The sequence below is a fragment of the Vicugna pacos genome, chromosome 8 (assembly GCF_048564905.1).
Source record: "Vicugna pacos chromosome 8, VicPac4, whole genome shotgun sequence".
Lineage (NCBI taxonomy): Eukaryota > Metazoa > Chordata > Mammalia > Artiodactyla > Camelidae > Vicugna > Vicugna pacos.
In genome coordinates, this window is record NC_132994.1 from 58,282,223 (window position 1) to 58,297,949 (window position 15,727).

Below are 15,727 nucleotides of genomic sequence, written 5' to 3' on the forward strand. Positions count from 1 at the left end.
AAGCAGCAAGAGAAAAATTACACCCCACAGACAGGAAACAACAATTTGTTAATGGCCAATTTCTCATCAGAAAATACAGAGAACGGAAGGTAGTGGAATGACAAGTTGAAAGTGACACACACTCACACACACACACGCACAATTGCCAACCAAGAATTCTACATTCAGCAAAATTATCTTCCAAAAGTGACTGCAAAATAAAAACAGTTCTTGACTTGAGAGCATAATAAACAGAGAACTTACATTTAGAAGACCTGCTCTGTAAGAAATAGTAAATAAAGGCCTTCAGACTGAGAGAAAGTGAGGCTAGATTTGTAACTCAGCTGAACAAAAAGAAAGGAATAGAACTAGAAATGGTACCTATAAAGGCAATTATAAAATGTTGATATATGTTATTTTATGTTTCTCTTGATTTCTTAAAGTCTGTATGACTGTTTAAGGCAAAAATGTACACACACATGTCAGCAGAAAGGAGAGGATAAGGAAAGGAAGCTATTATAGGGAAAAGTTGATTTTTAACCAATGTAGGTGAATCATAACACGAAATCAGTTATGGTAAGTTAAAAATATATGGTGTAAACTTTATGGCAACCATTAGAAAGCTAAGAGCAGGAACAAGGCAAGGAAATTCAGTCACACTGCTCTGCAACATTGGAGAGGATGTTCTAGTCAATAAAATAAGCAAAGAAAAAAATAAAGTCACGCAGTTGGAAAAGAGCAAGCAAAGCTGTCTACTCACAGGTGTAACATTTCTACAAAAGAACTAGTGAATTAATAAGTGAATTTAGAAAAGTCACAGAAAAAAATGAATTACAAAAATGGAAATGTGCAATGCATGTATACTAAAAATTGTAAAACATTGATAGGAAAAAGTAAAAAAGATCTAAATAAGGGGTCAATTATACCCTTTTCATGATTTGGAATACTCAGTCTTATTAAGACGGTGATTTTCTCTAAATTGATATGTTAATTAAAAATATTCTCTGTGAAAATGCTGGATTTTATTCACAAAGTGACAAGCTGATTTTGTTATTTATATGGAAATCTTATCCACAGTCACAAAAACAATTTTGAAAAAGTAGTACAAAGTTGAGTACCTTATATTACATGATTTCAAAATTAACTATAAAGCTTTGGGGCTCTGAGTAATCAAGACAGTGTGGTATTAGTGTAAGTCTAGGTATATAGACAAATGGAACATAGTACAGAGTCAGATATTGACCCAAGACATATGGTCAATTGATTTTTCCACAGAGGTGTCAAGGAAATTCAATACGGAAAGTATAACATTTTCAATAAGTAGTGACAGAACAACTGGTTACACAAACGACAAAAAAATACTTAACTCTCACCACACTATATTCACAATAATTACCTCATCAGAGATCACAGCCATAAATGTAATTACTAAAATCATAAAATATCTGGAACAAAACATAGGAGAATTTGTGTGTGTGTGTTTTGGGGTTAGGTGAACTTTCTTAGATAGAAACAAAAGTTGGAACCATAAAAGGGAAATCCTGATAAATTGCACTTTGTCCAAATTAACACTGTTTGACCTTAAAAAGACAATGCTAAAAAATTAAAATGCAATGCACAGATGGGAGACAATGTTTTCAAAATATAAATCTCATAAAGTACTTGTATCAAAAATACATAAAGAATTCTTACGACTCAACAATAAGATAAACAACCCAATAAATAAATATGCAAACAATTTAGACACATAACCAAAGGAGATGCATAAGCACATAAAAAGGTGCTAAACAGCACTAGTTACTGGGGAAATGGAAATTAAAACCACAATGTGATACCACTGCATGCCCACTGAAATGGCTAAAATTAAAGAGAACTGATTTTGCCCTGCATCAGAGAGAATACAGAAAAATAGGGCCTCTCAAGCATTGCTTTACTGGGGATGTAAATGGTCCAGAAACTTTAGAAAATTGTGTGTGTGTGTGTGTGTGTGCACGTGCATGTGTTTAAAGAAAAACATACACTTACCAAAGGACCTAGCAATTCCTCCCAGGAACATATCCAAGAGAAATGAAAACATTTCTCACACAGAGAGACTTGTACATGAGTGCTCAGAGCAACATATTCAAATTTGTAATAAATTCAAAATTGTAACAAACAAAATATGTTTCAACTGGTACATCAGCAGAATAGACTGTATATATGTACCTACAAGTAAATTTGAACTAGGTACCAATACACACAAATAAATGAATGAATCTCACAAAACAGAATGGTCAGAAAAAGAAGCCAGACACAGAAGACTGTATGCTACATAATTTCATGTATGTAGAATTTCTAAAAAAGAAAAAGTGTGGCGTGCACACACACACACACACACACACCAGGATTAGAACTGCTTGGAGACAGGTATAGAAGCAGTGATTGACTCCAACTGCGTGGAGGAAGTTGAGGGTGGTGGGTATGTCCTACAGCTGGTTTGGGGTGAAGAGTGCATAACTCTACACATTTATTAAAATCACTGACTTTTACGATTAACATGGGTGAATTTTATGATATGTAAATTATACTCAATAAAGGTGTCCAAAAAGAAAGAAGCATTTATCAAAGTGCTAATATAAAATAATGTGAAAATTAATATTCATTTGAAGTCTGTGTACAAAGATATTAAGCGCAGTGGCATAGAAGCAAAAACTAAATTTGTTTAGGAGACAAATATCTCAAGTGCTCAGACTTCAAAAAGGAATATTTTTAAAAATGATATCTTCCAGCTTATTTAATGAGTAGGAAATCATGAACATTGGTGGAACTCCCCAAAGTCAAAATAAGTTTGTATCCTAAGAACTAAATGCGAATAATGAATGCAAATCATCTAATTTGTCTTTAAATACGTGCATTACTAATATATATTTATGAGAGATACTGCTTCTCTTGAACCCTGGGAAAAAAGAAAGGATAAAGCATACTTTACAGGTGATAAAATATATATACCTGCCATGCTCAGCATTGTTGAAAAATGAGGTATCTGTCACATGAAAATTACAAAGGCAAGGGAAGTGTATCTATCATTCACAAATATTTTAAAGTGTTTTTAAGGATATATTTCACCTTGCTAGTCATGTTGCTACATTCAGAAATATAGTATATTGAACTTTAATATAGCTTTATAAACATTATTTGTTAAATTCAAGCCTTTATCTAGTGAACTAATTTGGAGTTCTAGAGATATACAGAACTCTACAATAACCCCCCACCCCTTCACCCCTTCCAATGATGCCAAGTTTTTAATGATTATCAGACACTATAGTTTGGAGGCTTTCTATGTCTTTCAACCATATCAGCTTCTATTTCACAGGGTTGCTGTGTGTCTACCATCTTCCCTTTTGAAAACTTCACCACATAGCCCCTTGAAAATTTGTGCTCCTCCTAAACTCCTGAGGACCTTAACACATCATTTAAATTTGGTAATTTTCCATTAATAGTATATAAGCTGTAATTGAGGACTGGAGGGACTTTCCTACAGAAAAAAGTGCAGAATATTAGTATATGGAATTTATGACATTCAATTTGTTGATCAGGGGGTTATTTTCTTCATTTTGGTTTATTCGTAAAGAAATATATATTAAGTGTCTACTATGCTCCAGATGCTGGCATTTTCTCTGGTGCAGCGCTGAGACTCATGGCTATATGGCCATGGGATAAATGCATAATCAAATCTGCAATCTTCTCCATCTGAAGGCTTTGTGTCCAAATACCTTTAATAAATAACAAAATACTTTTAATAGTTTTCCTTGAAAACATATAAAACTATCAAATCAAATGGAACTACATTTTGTGTTTGCATTTATATGGAAGAGCATTGTAAACTTAACTCACTATTTAAGAAATAAAAGGAAATTAAAATCGACACAAATATACATATGTTTAAAGCTAAGTGAAAACACCACACATATGTTCAAATGTAGCCTTAATTATCCACAAAAGTGTATAATGTTGATCCAGCTTCATTTTAATCAAAGTTTTGTAGTTTTCAGTGGAAAACTGTGTGTGTAGTTTGCTTTGCAAGCAGGCACAGCTAGAGTGAGTAAAGCATCTAAATCATTTTAAAAATCACACACAGGTAGAAATTAGAGCAGGAGGGAAGCTTCTTTTCATTCATTAAAATAGCTAAAGAAGCCACTTGTGGTACTGACTTGAAAGGAAAAATATTCTGAGGGATCAAGAAGTAATACCTCACAGGATGATCTCAAATGAGATATCTTATGTGAATGCTTTTTAAATTGGGAGAAAGTACAGTACAGAGAATTTAAGTTTACTTTGCTAACAATCAGCTCATTGACAAGTATAATTTTGATTTACTTTAAGTCAGTCATTATAAAATGAGCATTAGACTTCTTACCCTGGAAAACTGATGGCAATATTACAATTTAAAGAGAGGAGGGATAACATACCAGGTAAACAGAAATTTAGGTTGCTATTTAAAAATCGCATACCAGAAAGTGATGACTGAAAAACAAGGAAAAGTAGTTAATACTTTCATAAATATTCTAATAACTACGCATTTTGCTCATGTGAAATGATATGCCTCTGCATATCTTCTAATAAATAAAATTTCAATATTAAGACATTATTTTCCTTTACATATATTCCTTATGCATGCTTTTTACTTTTAAATAACTGACTTAAATATAGTTTACTTTGATCTAGAGCAAAAGGAAAGTTGTTAAAGCTGTTTATGATTACTGGACTGGAAAGCATAATTACTTTAGAATCCAATTTGCATTCATCAACGGTATCATAAGGATCACATCCTAGTATTTTGGAAGTGTGGGTTTTCAAAAAAAAATAAAATTTTAAATGCTTCTTTTCAAACTGTAAGCCCATATAAATTATAAAATCAACTTTTGCTTAATGTTTCTTTGTGCCTTTCACATACAATGCCCTAGTAGGGAAAACCATCCAGTCAAATATTCACAAAACTAAGGAATCTGTTTCAATAAGCCCTTTGGCAATAGGTCATTTTGGCTATGTCTGAACACCTCTGGTAGGGAACTAACTCCCTCAGCCATTTAAATCAGTGTGCATTAGATCTTTTTGCAACACAGGTTTCTTGCACTTTGAGATGAAATCTGCACTTTACTGCATACAGAAAAATAACTTCATCTTCCTAACCATGGCCCTGCCAATATTTAGACAGCTACATCTTTCAACATCTCCTTTCTTCTCCCACCTAAAGAACTGTCATACTTAGAATACCTCCTCATTTGATATAAATAATAGTTATTTCAGAATGTAATGACCTTGTTTTAGAGATTCTGGTTTGTCAATCCTCCTTCCCCATTTTTTAAGGAGTCTTCTAATTCAAAATATTGCCTGTCTAAGCAGACCCAAAATAGAATCTTACTACATTTAATCAAATATCTATAAAAACAAAGAATATTCATAGGGACCTTTCTAAAATATAACAACAAAAATGAGAATAGGGGTTAGAGGATCAAAATAAATGCCATAATTTCGAGAAAAATCTAATGATAAATATTAAAAACTAGTAAGATGTAGCATTCAGATTGTTTTTAAACAAAAGGGGATAAAGAAGGCAACAGGAAGTTATTAAAAGAAGATGAGTAAAATTTTTTAAATTAATCACAAAAAACAGGATTAAGCAAATACTAGATTCACAAAGGGCACTAGGGGCCTAAATTAGTCATGTAAACCAATTTGATAAAATCTCACATGGATTATCACAAGGATAAAGGAAAGAAGACAATGTGAGAGAAACTGAAGTACAGAGAAGACACAGGTAGAGACACAATATATAAATACAGAAACAATTCCTGTTCTTGGAAAGAGACCATTGCATGTGGAACAGATCCTGTGGTCTATGATCAAGCATGTGATACAACATTTTTTTCTGCAGTGAAGAGAGTCCATAATATGCAGATTGATAAGAAAAAAATTCCCACTTGTGAATAAATTATAACACAGTCTTGAAATCATAAGACAGAAGAAAAACATAATTACTCTTACAGCAAAAACCGAGCAAACAACAAACTAACTGTAAAACCAGGGTAGCTTCAGCATAACTTCCAAATGCTTTCAGACACAAGACATAATTTGTTTAAGAAGTCAACAGAAAGATCTATTTAGAAAAACAATATGGAAAAATTACACATTCCATATCTTACTTAAAAAAATTACTTGGGCTTTGATAAATGACTCATGCTGTGATATATTAAAAATAAAAGTATGTAAAACTTCTACAGTTGGACAAAATAATGTTATAACAGGTTGCAAGCAAGACATTAAAATGGAGGTAAATATTACTCATAATATTAAATGTTATTATTAATTTGAATTTACATCCATTGGAGATCTATAATATTTGAAGTGATAATATCATGTATAATTAGTTTGCCAGGTCTGACAACCACAGACTGGATGGCTTAAACAACAGAAGTTTATTTTCCCATAGTTCTGGAGACTAAAAGTCCAAGATCAAGGTGTCCACAGAGTTGGATTCTTCTGAGGTCTCTCTCTCTAGCTTGTAGGTGGGCACCTTCTTGCTATGTCTTCACATGCTCTCTCTCTGGGAGATGGAAAAGTTAAACATGCTAACATTAATCAGAAGACACCAGGAATAAGTCTATTAATTTCAGACAAGGACGATTTGGGGAGATAAAAAGTATCATTACATAATGGAAAAAGAATCAATTCTCCAAAATGGTACATGACAGTAATCGTGTATGCACCAAAACAAGAGAGCATCAAAATACATGAGAAAAACAACAGAACTGCAAGAAAAGTGGGCAAATCCGTTATTATAGTTCATACTTCAATATCTCTTTATTTCAGTTATTGATAGTTCAAGCAGACGAAAAATAAGTAAGAATATAGTTGACCTGGACAGAACCATCAATCAATGTGATCTAATTGGCACTTATAGAATAATTCATCCAACAGCAGCAGAATATGTATTATGTTCAAGATCACTTGGAGAACTCACCAAGATATATCGCATTCTGGGTCATAAAACCAACTAATATAAAAGAAGAGAAGTCATACAAAATGTATTATCAGGTCACAACAGAATTACAAAATGTATTATCAGGTCACAACAGAATTAACCTAGAAATCAATAACAGAAAGATAGCTAGAAAATCCTGACATATTTAGAAGTAAAGCAAAACATTTCTAAAAATATGCCAGAAAAAACAAGTCTTAAGAAAATTTAAAAGTATTTCGAATTAAATGAAAATACAACCTGTAAAACAACATAGAATACACTGAGGGCACTGCTAAGAAAGAAATTTGCAGCACTGAATGCAGATATTAAAAAAAGAAGATCTAAAAATCAATAATCTAATCTTCTCCAATAGTAATCTATATAGTAAGAAGAGCAAATTAAGTTTAAAGCAAGTAAAAGAAAACAAAAACTAGGACATAAATCTATGAAATTGAAAATAAAAAATTAATGGAGAAAATCAACAGAAGTAAAAGTTGTTTTTTTGGAAAGATTAATAAAATAAATAAATTTCTAGCCAGGTTAACCAGGAAAAATGGGGACCAAATTTTGTCCCCCACAAATTCATACATGGATGCCACAGTCCCCAACGTGACTATTTTTACAGACAGGGCCTTATGTGTTTTATATCCTTACAACTAGCAAGGTGATGAAAGTCAAATAAGGTCATAAGAGTGGAAGCTTGTATCCTTACAGGAGGAACAAACACCAGAGATCTCTCTCTGCATGTAGACAGAAGAAAAGCAGCATGAGGATACAGCAAGAAGGCAGCCATCCGCAAGCCAAGAAGAGAGATCTCACAGAAAACCACCTTTCTGGAACACTGATCTTGGAATTCTAGACCCAGGACTGCTAGAAAATAAATTTCTGTTGATTAAGCCACCCCGTCTATAGCATTTTATTATAGCAATTTGAATAGACTAATAGAAGAAGGAAGACACAAATTTAGATAGATAGATAGGCAGATATAGATAGATATATGTGTGTATATAATATATATAATTACATATATAATAAATGAAAGAGAGTTCGTAACTACTAATTGCACTGATACTAAGAACTAATAAAGAAATAAACTGAAAAACTTGATGTCCACAAATTGATAAGGTAGATGAAATAGGCAAATTCTTGAAAGACACAAACTCCCAAAACTCATACAAGGAGAAATAGATAATCGGAATAGGCTTATATATATATCAAAAAAATTGAATCATTAATTAAATTAATAGTCTTCAAAAGAAAGTATCAATCACAAGAAAGAAGCAAGCATGAATCAGTCCATATGGTTATAGTAGTAAATTCTAACTAACATTAAAGGAAAAAATTACCAATTCTCCATAATCTATTCCAGAATATAGAGACAGAGGAAATCCTTCATAGTTATTCTTTGAGGCCAGCATTATTTTACTAATTAAACCAGATTTTAAAAATACAAGAAATGAAATAATAGATCAGTATCTCTCATGAACGTAGATGCAAAAATCATCAACAAAATACTCAAAATTGTATCCAACGATGTATAAAAATTATTATAAACCACTACCATATGAGGTTTATTCCAGGTATGTAGGCGAGTTCAGCACTCAAAAATCAGTTAGTGAGGAAGGATAAATTAGAAGTTTGGGATTAACAGATTCAAACTACTACATAGTAGTAGGTAAACAACAAGGCCCTACTGTATAGCACAGGGAACTATGTTCAAGAGCTTGTATAATAATGTATAATAAAAAAGAATACAAAAAAGAATATATATACATATATATACACACACACACACACACATAACTAACTGAATTGCTATGCTGTACATCAGCAATTAACACAAAATTGTAAATCAAATATACTTGAATAAAAAAATTAATGCAATCCACCAAATTCACAAAATCAAAAAGGAAAATCATATTTACTTCAATTGATGCAGAAAATGCATAAGACAAAATCCAACACTCATTCATGATTAAAAACTCTAAGCATACAGGGGCACTTACTTGAGTTGATAAAGAGGACCTACAAAAAACTTAGAGCCATGTACCCCAATGTTCATGGCAGCACTATTTACAATAGCCAAGACACAGAAGAAACCTAAATGTCCATCCACAGATGACTGGATAAAGAAGTTGTGATATATTTATACAATGGAATACTACTTAGCAATAAAAAGAATAAAATAATGTCATTTACAGCAACATGGATGGACCTGGAGATCACCATTCTAAGTGAAGAAAGCAAGAAAGAGAAATAAAAATACTATATGATGTTATTTATATGTGGAATCAAAAAAATGACACAAATAAACTTATTTATAAAACAGAAGCAGACTCACAAGATGTAAAATCACATTTATGTTTACCAGGGGGGAAAGGGGGTTGGGAGGGATACACTGGGGGTTCAGGATTTGCAGATATAAACTACTATATATAAAACAGATAAACAAGGTCTTACTGTATAGCACAGGGAACTATATTCAATATCTTATAATAATCTACAATGAAAAAGTGTATGAAAAGGAATATACATATACATACATATAACTTAAATCATTATGCTGTACACCAGAAACTAACACAACATTGTAAATAACTATACTTCAATTAAAAATAAAGAGTTAAAAAAAAATTTAAAGTCATCATCAAATTTAATGGTGAGAAACCACATGTTTTCCACCTGAGATTTAGAATAAAGCAAGAATGTCCTCTCTCACACCCCTACTTAACATCATACCAGAGGTCCAAACTAGTGAAATAAGAAAGAAAAGGAAATAAAAGTTATATAGATGTAGTAAAAGAACTAAGATTGTCTTTATGGACAGATTATATGATTATTGACAAAAGAATAGGGTGGAAAAAAGCTCTCTGGAACTTCACCAAGTATACCAAGACAGCAGAGTTACAGGATTTTTTATAACAAAGCCAATTTTTGTATCAGCAATTTACAATTAAAATTTGAAATTAAAAACACAATACAATTTATAACCACCAAAAATCACTTAGGTATAAGTCTAACCAAATGCATACAAGATCAACAAGCAGAAAACTAAAAACTCCAATTGAGGAATTCAAAGCAGATCTAGTGAATGGACAGGTAGTCAATGTTCATGGATTGGAAGACTCAAAAATTTTAAGATATACATTTTTACTACCTTGTCTAGAGAATCAACAAAATTGTAATAAAAGATACAGTTGGAGACATTGACAAACTAATTTAAAGTTTTTAAGTAAGGGTAAAAGCTCTAGAAGAGCCAAAATAATATAGAACAACAAAGTTGGAGGGCTTATGAAACCCAGTGTTAAGAATTACTACAAAGTAACAGCTTTAAGACAGAGTGGTACCAACAAATAAATTGTCACATAGACCAATGAAACAAAATAGAGGCTCTGAGGTGGACTCATGTATAATCAATTGATCCTTGACAAAGGAAAAAAAGGCAACAAAAGGAAGACAGGATAGTTCTTTACATAAACAGTGCCAGAGAAACAAAATGTGATAGGAATAAAAGAAAAAATGTTGTTAGACTCTATTAAAATTTTAAGTCTGCCCTGGAGAAGAAACTGCTAAGTGAACTGAAAGAAAGACCATAGCCTGAGTAAAAAGTAACATTGAGAACACCAGTTACCCAATTTAAAAACTGACAAATGATCGGGAGATACTTCATCAAAGGAGATGTACAGATGATAAAAAGCACATAGAGATGCTAATATTAATTCATTAGAGAGTTTTAAATTAAAACAATGAGGAACCACTACACATCCAACATAACTGCTAAAATTCAAAAAAACTGGCAGTATCGATTTTCTACCAACAAAGTAAAATGGTACAGCCATTTTGGAAAATAGTTTGACAGTTTCTTAACGTATCAGTCAGGGGTCTCCAGAGGGCAGAACCAGTATGGCGTGTGTGTGTGTGTGTGTAAATTATGAGATTTACATCAAAACTGGTTCACACTGTTGTGAGGGATGGCATGTCTAAGATCTGCAGGAAGGCCAGTAAGCTGAGAACTCAGGAAGGATTCTTAGCTCACATCTTGAGGCAGAATTCCTATTTCTCTAGGGAGCCTTAGATTTTGCCCTTAAGGTCTTCAACTGATTGAATGAGGCCCACCCATACTATCAAGGCTCATTTCTTTTTACTAAAAGTCAACTGATATTAGATGTTAATCACAGTTAACAAATACCTTCAAAACATATCAAACAACAGTGTTTGACCAAACAGCTGGGCACTGTAGCCAAGCCAAGTTGACAAATTAATTTTAACTATCACACTTCCAAAGCTAAACAGTCTAACCATATGAACCAGCAATCATGCTCCTAGAAATTTACCCAACTGATGTGAAAACTTATGTGCCCACAAAAACCTATGTGTAAATATTTATAGTTGCTTTATATATAATTGCCAAAACTAGAAACAACAAAAATGTCTTTTGAAAATTATATGGATAAACAAACTGTGGTACCTCCATACAATGGAATATTATTCAATAATTTTAAAAAAAAGCTCTCTGAAAAAACTACTTACTATATTACTACAATTACAGTTGGTCTTTTGTTCAAAGATTCCTTATTTATGAATTTGTCTACTTGATAAAATTTATTTGTATCTCCAAAATCAATACTTGCAGTGATTTTGTGATTATCTGAACACATATTCTTAAATGCTGAAAGAAAAGTTTAGTCCCTTTACATGCATGTTCCCAGATGACACTGGACAAGGCCACATTCCACTTTCTTATTTTAGCTCTCAAAGTGTAAACAGGTATCCTATCTGCAGTATATTTAGTATCACTTTTTTCCTGCAGTTTTGTGCTTTTTTATTCATGATTTAACTATTGAAAAGGAACCCCAAATGTAACACTGATGTGCTGTTTGGTGTTCCTAAGTTCAAAAAGACTGTGATGTGTCTTACAGAGAAAATACATTAGACAAAGTTCACTCATGCTTGAGTTACAGTGCTGTTAACTGTGAGTTCAATGTTAATGAATCAGTAATATATAATAAATAACATATCTTTATAAACTGAAACACACATCAAATAAGGTGACATGTAATAGACTGATATAAATGTTCTGACCAGAGGCTCACAAGAACCTAATCTTGCTTTTCCCCTAGAAGCAATGGCTCAGTATTAACTAATCTAGTGTCTAAAGTGACTTCTTCAAACATAACTACCATGAATAATATGAACTGACAGTATACGACATTTTGTAAAAAAGCAAAACTATAAAGAAAGCAACAGATCAGTGCTAGCCTTGGTTTTAGGAAGAAGGGAAACAGTTGAATAGATGAGCACGAAAGAAGTTTTAGGGCAGTGAAATTTTCTGTATGATACTGCTAATGGTGGATACATGATCCCATGTGTTGATCCAAAGCCATAGAAATTTACAGCACAAAAAGTTACTCTTAATAGGCACAACTTTAAAGGAAAGTCATTTTAAAGTCAGGACATTCCAGGAGGGGATGCGGAATTGGTAAGAAAATATCAACTGAATTACAAATGTATGGAAGTACCTCACTGAAGGGTATAGGGGTAAAAAGTGCTGACCGAAGTAACTTTAGAAATGAGTGACGTCTGTACAATTAAAGGTAAGGGAACTGTCCATAAGCACTGTACTCTAGCTGATAAAGTTTTCCCAAGGGTTACATGTTAACAATTCTCAGACCATTATATATGTATGTGGAGATGGACAAAATAAAGAAGAAAGGGATAGCTAATGGTGGAGCCAGATATCTCACTCTTGGAGCGGAAGGCAATATAGAAGCAAGGGGAAAATGTCAGGAAGATCCATGTGGTAATGAATTAGAGTTGGAGGCATTAGTATGAACTCAAGTTTAATTTAATATATATACCAATGGTTACATATTGAAATATTTTTGCATATATACATGGGCTAATCCACACACCTGTCAATTTCTTTGCCTGTAAGCTGAAAGGGCCTGGAAATAAGGGTGCCTCAGGAACAAAGACCAAATCTCATGTCCAGAGTTTGGTTTCTAATGCGATTCTTCAATAAAAGGAAATAGGGCCCCTGAGAGAAATGGTTGACTCTAGAATTGGGGCAGGAAATACTCAAGATGAGCCTGGAGCATCTTGTAGTGCTGATAAATAAAGATGTGCTCAAAAAATAAATTAAAGAAAATCAACAATGATGGGGTAAATAAATGAAACACAGGAGCCAATGAAAGAACTCCTAAAGCCACGTTGGAACACACTAAGCAATTGAATCAAAGTAGTCTTATTTTATAAACCATGGTATACAATAAATATCCACAAGCCCATTTTGATATAATTAAGTGACTGACTAAATAAATATAGAATTAAAATATCTCATGTGCAAATGAATTCCAAATAATTTACATAAACACTCTGTCCTTTAGGGCATGGAACTTAACTCAACTGCACAGTGACATCCATCCAAAAAGTATAGCATGAAAAGGCGTGAAAAAGAGTAATCTGGAGTGGAGGAAGTTAACAAAGACTGCCTCAGCCTTGTGATCATGGTTAATACAGTATAATGTTATGAAATAGCACCTGATCTCTGTGGTCTTCCTCCCCAAAACAGAGTACCCTTATCTAATCCTGAGAGGAAAAAAATCAAATACTAAGTGAGGGACATCCTATAAAATACTTGACTGGGACTCCTCAAACCTTTCAAGTTCATCAAAAACAAGGAAAGTGGAGTGAAATATTTAAAGTGTTGAGAAAAAAAAAAAAAACCTATCCACCTGGAATTCTGTACCCTGCAAAAATATTCATCAAAAGTGAAAAAGAAATAAAGACTCTCAAACAAAACTAAGAGAATCAGTAGACTTGCCTTCCACAAAATGTTAAGAAGTTATTGTAAGAAAAGGAAAATGGTAAAAGGCAGAAACTTGGTTCTGCATAAAGAAAGGAAAATAATAAAAGCCATAAAATTGGTTCTGCATAATTTTAATATATGATTCCTTAATAAATATCTGAGATGAATGTACTGACCAAAATCACCAAAATCTAGCTTCCTTCAATTTATTCAATCAAGTTATCACTAATAACAGATTCACTCTGGCTTCTTGTTCTCCTCACTTACTACTCTTTAAGCAAAATAAAACTAAATAATAAAAAACAAACAAAAGAAGAAAGTAAAACATCTGAGAAGGAATAAGTAAGCATAAAATAAACTTTTTTATATTTATTACTCTTAATAGATCTAACAGACTACAGTTTGTTCAAAATAGTTACGACAATGTATTTAATTATGCATGTTTATGTGGTTGTGCATGTATGCTTGTGTATGCTTATTCATCAGCAAAATGAATGGCAGCAATGAATGACACAAGTGGGAGAAATTAGGATTGCTCTGTTATTATAAAGTACTTGCACTACCCATGAAGCAGTATACAATTACTGAAAGTAGATTTGGGTTAGTGGCAAAAGTAGATAAGTATATTAAAAACTCTAAGGCAACCACTGAAAAAAGGTTAAAAAAAAGACAACGACAACATCTATGCTAATAAAGGAGAGAAATGGACTTACACAAAATACTCAATTAAAAACCACAAAAAGCAGAAATGGATTGGAAGATAAAAGCAGAAAAAAAGAATGAGGGCAGCAGCAAATAGAAAAGTAATGAATATGGTAGATATTAATTTATCCATATCAATAATAAGTTTGAATGTCAGTGGTCTAAATGTACCAATTAAAAGACAAGGATTGTCAGAATGATTCAAGAAACAAGACTCAATTCGTCTTGTAGACCCAATGTGTTGTCTACAAGAAATTGACTTTAAATTTAAAGACACTATTAGCTTAGAAGTAAATGAATGCAGAAAGATATACCATGCTAATACTGATCAAAAGAGAGCAGGTATAGTTATATGAATTTGAGACAGATGTCCTTCAGTAGGTGAATGGATAAATAAGCAGTGATACACAAAGACAATAGAATATTATTCACCATTAAAAAAGAGCTACATTATCAAGCCATGAAAATATATGAGAAATTTAAATGCATATTACTAAGTTAAAGAAGCTAGTCTGAAAAGGCTACATACTATATGAAAAGGCAAAACTATGGAGATAGTAAAAGTATCAATGGTTGCCAGGGATTGGAGAGAAGATGGGATAAACAGGTGGAGCACAGAAGATTTTAGGGAAGTCAAACTATTCTGAATGATACTATAATGGTGGATATATCTCATTATTCACTTCTTCAAACCCAAAGAATGTACAACACCAAAAGTGAACCCTCATATAAACTATGGACTTTGGGAAATAATGATATGTTGATGTAGGTTCACCAATTGTAATAAATGTACCACTCTGGTGAGGGATGTTGATAATGAGGGAGGCTATGCACCTGCCGGGCAGGGGAGATACAGAAAATCTCTGTAGTTTTCACTCAATTTTGCTGTGAACTTAAAACTGCTCTAAAAAATAAAATCTATTTGAATAAAAAGTCAACTGGAGCAAATACTTTCAGCACAAACTACAGACAACAGGTTTATATCTTTAATATTAAGAATTAGATATAATCTATTATTAAATAATTACAAGTTGCTCTTTGTTGAATACCAAAATGTTTGAATGATATTTGCATACACTAGTTTATATGATAGCTGCACAAGCTATAAAAACAGCAATATTTAGTATAGTTGTTTGAATTGAAATGATTCTGAGGATGTTTTCACGATACCAGTCATAACATTTCCCCATCATTATTAGTTATGCTCTGGGATAATGTCATCTTTTCCAAACATAACA